The following is a 5,402-nucleotide window of genomic DNA, read 5'->3' as shown; positions in this document are numbered from 1 at the left end:
TCCCACTCAGAACAGTGATTGTCAGATTCTCTGGAAGAGGTAACCAGCTTTGACTTTCAAGCACCATCTGCCTTTATTTGGTTCCATCATTGCTTTAATTCTTCTGGATTTGGGGAGGAAAACCTTGTGGAAGCCCCAAACTCTGTCTCCTCTAAGCCTAACACAAGAGGGAAGATCTCCTGTGGAGAGGGGCGCATGGCCTTTGTAGCTCAACTCTTGGCCTAAGTGTCACTTTCACCTGGAGGAGGGGTCTCTGTCATTAATTCCTACTCTGCCCACCACAGTTGCCTAGGGGAGGCACTGCTCTGCATTTAGTGCTCCAAATTAGCCATCACACCTACCCACATCCAAAGCAGGATAACTGCATCGGCTCTTTGCAGTTCAGCAATGCAAGCTGAGGTGAGGGATGGAGAGTGAATATGAACAGCCTGGGAATGGATGGCGGGATTACAAGTCTGGTTCCATCTTCCGTGTCCTGTGACCTCCGTCTACAATCCATAGAGCACAGGACTTTTTCCTGTGCCCATTCTCCACCCACCTCTATACCAAGCACCCTGAAAGGATTTTCTTAAGTTGAAAGATGTCTTTTCCCTTCCTTTTCCCCTTAAACTTCTCCGTATAGTTCAAGCACTCCAAGGGCTTTCTATATCCATTGCTTCAAGTGGAATACACACAGCCTGACATGAAGAGAAAGAATTAATAAACCAATTAAAATCAGTGTAGTGTGTATATAGTTATACATACTACACACTCATATAGTATATACAATCATTGTACACTTTGCATACTCTATACATTGCATATTTCATAGAAATAACTATACAAATACATCACATCAAACCCAATGAGGTAGGGATTACTGAAGCACGAGGGTACTTCAGAAAGTTCATGGAAGGATTCGTATTCTCTTTCAATTCCATTTTCCATGAACTTTTTGAAGTACCCTCGCATACACTGACACACATAGGTGCATATGTATAATACATAGAAGCTGAAACAATGACAGCATTCGGTTGTTATTGCATTCGACTCAAGAGATTAAAAACAGGACGAAGGTTGGTAGAGGCCGTGGAGCGTCGCCATCACTCTGAGAAGTCAGCAGAGGAGTGAAAAAGTGCGCAGCGACACAGCCCTTAACTTGGAGAAGCAAAACCGTGCTCCAGGGAAGCCCCGTCGGCATCACCCCCAGCAGCACCAGCAGCAGCCACCACCGCCACCGCCAACACCTGCAAGCGGGCAACAAGCCAGCAGCCCAGATGAAGGCTTGACACCGACCTGGAGAACTGCAGGGCACCGGGAGAGAAGACCGTCACCCAACGCAGCCGTCTCTTTGTGGACAGTCCTCCTCCTACATCACTGAGGAGGAAGTGAGGAAACTGAGACACGTGGGAAGGCAGGCGAGGTCTTCATTCACAAGGGCAGAGGCTTTGGCTTTATCCGCTTGGAAACACGACCCCTCGCAGAGATCGCCGAGGTGGAGCTGGACAGAGGCCGCTCCGTGGACTGCAGCGGCCGCGTGTGCGCTGTGCCGGCCGTCGTCATCCCTCACGGTTGGAACCTTCCTCGGTGCGTGTCCAGCGTACGTGTCTGTGTTTGGCCGGGTGGAGAGGGCTGTCGTCATCGTGGATGACTGAGGAAGGCCCTCAGGAAAAGCCATCGTGGAGTTCTCCGGGAAGCCAGCTGCTCGGGAAGCTCTGGACAGACGCAGTGCGGCCTCCGTCCTGCTCGCCGCATTTCCTCGACCTGTGACAGTGGAGCCCGTGGACCGGTGAGAGAACGAAGCGGGACTTCCAGAGAAGCTGGTTATAAAGGACCAGCAGTTTCACAGGGAACAGAGCAGCCCCCGGATCTGCACGGCCCGGCTCCTTGGAGTGTGAGCGTGCCGTGGGCTGCAAGGCACTGGCTGAGCCGCAGACGCCGCAGCAGGACCGAGTGACCGCAGCATCCAGGGGGCTCGTGAGGAGCTGCAGCTGCAGACGGAGGCTGCCCGCCACGAGCGCCAGGTCATGCTGATGAGGCGCCAAAGAGAACTCCGGAGGATGGAAGAACTGCCCAACCAAGTGGTGCAAAGCGAAAGCAGCTGGAGCTCAGGCAGGAGGAGGAGCGCAGGCGCTGTGACACCGGGAAGAAGGAGGCGGTGACAGCAGGGAGGACTCAAGGGAACCTCCCCTGATGCGAGAGAGCAGGAGGTACGGATGGGTCAGACGGCTATGGGAGGTGCTATGAGTCCAAACAGCAGAGGTGACGTGCCCCCGCTCCTGTGCCAGCTGGTACCCAGCTCCTCCAGGACCTGCCACTCTGATGTCGGATGGAACCTTGGGATTGACTCCACCGACCACCGAACGCTTTGGCCAAGCTGCCCCAATGGAAGGAACTGGGGCTGTTGGTGGAAGCCCTCCTGCATTCAACCGTGCAAGCTCCTGGAGCTAAATTTGCTCCAAACAGACATCACGGATACTAATAAACTCTCAGCGTCTAGCTTCCCAAAACCCTTAAAGGAAGGACCCTTTTTGGACTAGCCAGAATTCTACCCTGGAAAAGTGTTAAGGAATTCCTCCCAATAGTTAGGTCTTCCCTGCCGGTTCTACTTACTCTAAGGCATGTGCTGGAGGCAGAGGGCAAGGGATGGGTGGTATTTAACAAATCAGTTGTGTAGTATACTGTTTAATCAATTGTGTGGGGCATTTCTGAAGTCTCAAATGTGATTGTTAAGGGCCTCCGTGGCAAAACAGATCCGCTTAGAGCCCTGTTAATCTTGATCATTCTGTGCTTTGTCCGTCCTATTTTATCTGCTTTCTCAACCTTACATCCTCCAGCCCCAGAGACACTGCCACATACACCACAAAAACCAAACCTCCCCCAATGACCTTAGCTCCACTGCCCCATTCACTCCCAGGTGAGAACTCAGGCAAATGTCCACAGAGGTCACAGGCAATGTACAGACGGTTCTGTTCTATCCCGTTTATTAACCCTTTATGTCCTAAAAAAGACATTTTCTCTTAGAGATGTTCATTTTAGCATATCTTTAAAAAACTTGTGTTAACTTGCCGCCATCTTTTTCTTGGGTAAGGACAATCCAGGAACGGCCCTTTTATGTTGTGTCTATCATGTTGCTGGTCACCGCTTTTCTTGATAGGCCTAGTACAATCTTGGGAATAGAGCTGCTGTATGCTGAAGGTCTGACAGTAGCTCTTAGCCTTGACTTTCTTAGGTAGTTATGCTTTACATTTTCTGCTATTGGTGTACCATGTTTCATTTTTCCCTGATCCCTTAAATTTGGGGGGTTTCTGAGAAATGGGGTAGTAATGCACCATCAACTTATTAAAATACATTTCAAGCCTTTTTTTAAAAATAGGAAAAATAAAACACATTTAAAAATAAACACATTTAAAAAATAAACACATTTAAAAGCCCAAGAAACAACAAAGATGAGACAATGAATTCCAATCAAGAAAACTCATTAAAAAAATTAGTTGAACAGCTGATTCCACGAGGAAAAGGTAATAAAATGGATGACAGAAGACTGATGCAGAACAAATTAATGAGCCGAGAAATGAAGTTGAATATGTTACTACTTAGAAAAGATCTCACTCAAAGGCTATTAAAGAATACTGTGGAAACAATATATGAATGCCGCATTATATCTGAATTAAATAATAGATTTTTCTGGATATAACAGTAACAGAGGAAGAAATTTAAAAAGTTATCAAATCCTTACCTACCAGAAATGAATCTTGCTCTGGGTGACTTTATGAACAATTTCTTTAAAGCTTTTGAGGAACAAATAACTCCCAAGCTCCAAATACACTAATCTGTTACCATCCCATAAATACACCAAACTTATTCCTTCCTCGGGGCTATTGAATTTTCAGATATGTCTGCATGGAAATCTCTTTCCCTGGTTACCTCCATCTCATCATTTGGGTTTCTACTTGAATATCACATTTCTGAAAGCTCCCCCTCACCCTAACTAAGGCAATCTCCTGGCCACACTATCATATTACTCTTATTTTATTTATGTGTTATTTGTCTCCTAGAGAGCAAATTCCTGGAGTTAATCCACTGTTATTCCCCCATCACCTAGAACGATGCCAACTACGAAGTGGAAATAAGGAAACACCTGTTGGTTGTCTGTCTTGCTTACATAAGATCTCCTCGGCCTGTCCCAAAGGTTTTGTGTAGTCTCATAACTACAGTGCAAAACAAGAAAACTGTAGCCAGAAGTTCCTTCCAAGATACCAGCCTCCCTCTCCCAAAATCAACCCCAAGAGAACTCAAGAGAGAAAACACCAAGAAACCCTGGAGGGTGGGTGTGAGCTCTTTTGAATCAGATAGCAGGCATTTGTCTGGGCAGGAGTCAGCCAGGCGTAGCTGTGGGACAGAAAGAGAGGCAGGGATCTGTTGAAGTTGACTTCTTGCTTCCCCCAGCATTGCTTTGGGACAAACAACCTGTCCCTACACCTGAGGCAACTTAGAGCTCTGGGGTCTTCAAAAGTAACACGAGGTTAGTGCAGAAACCCTGTGCCTGTGAGGAACAGAGCAGAGCATGTGGGAGCTGCGGGAGCCCCCCCCCCCAACTCCTTCTTCCAGATCCCCAGGGTCGGCGAGTTACAGCTGGAGGAACATTTCCCCTAATGCTGTTTGTCCTGGGGTGAGAGAAGGGGTGGATCGTGAAGCACTCACAAAAGGAGTTATTACTCTCTGAGACAGTAATGATTGCCTGTGGTCTTCTATTGTGTGGCTCCCCACCCCAGGGTTTATCCACCTCCTGCTACCTGAGTTCTTTGGGATTGTCTGTGACAAAGACCTGGCCTCAAAGCTGTGACATAGTTTCAGGTCAGTAATACTATGTAAAATGTTTTACTAAACTTAAGTCAGATAGCTAATCCTTACAGTGGTTTGCCACCTCCTTTTATGCTGAGTTAGACTGGTAGAACACGATCTTCGTACAAGAGATTTTGACAGGAAGAGGATTTAGTTGAAATTTCAGTGCTCACACAGTGAGCACATTTTTACCAAACGTCCCCACCCCAATGGAAAACAAACAAACTGCCTTATACACAAAAGATTGTAAGCAAACCTGCACACACTTAACATGCAATAAGAAGGGAACAACTGTTTTATCTTCTAGTGCACAGCATATGTGCATTGGAGCCCAGCAAAATAGGAACTCTGATATAGAAAACATTTTTGCCTTCATAGCACTAACAACTAAAATGCACACCTTTGAGTGGGTGATCGTTGGAAATTCCAAGATGAATTCCAAGTTAAATCCACTAGATTAGCCTGAGTATTAATCTATAAAAATTTTGTTTTCAAAAATAATGCTGTTTAAAAAAGAGGTTTCTGGGCTGGCTGGTTAGCTCAGTAGGTTAGAATGTGTTGCTGATAACACCAAGGTC

The 5,402-nt window shown here is 46.8% G+C and overlaps 1 pseudogene; it reads left to right on the top strand.

Moving 5' to 3' along the window:
• Positions 1 to 844: 844 nt before the first annotated feature.
• Positions 845 to 2,461, top strand: LOC103594423 (annotated as a pseudogene).
• Positions 2,462 to 5,402: the final 2,941 nt, after the last annotated feature.

The sequence above is a fragment of the Galeopterus variegatus genome, unplaced genomic scaffold (genome assembly GCF_000696425.1).
Source record: "Galeopterus variegatus unplaced genomic scaffold, G_variegatus-3.0.2 Scaffold1554, whole genome shotgun sequence".
NCBI classification, from domain to species: Eukaryota; Metazoa; Chordata; class Mammalia; order Dermoptera; family Cynocephalidae; genus Galeopterus; species Galeopterus variegatus.
This window is presented reverse-complemented; position numbering and strand designations above follow the sequence as displayed.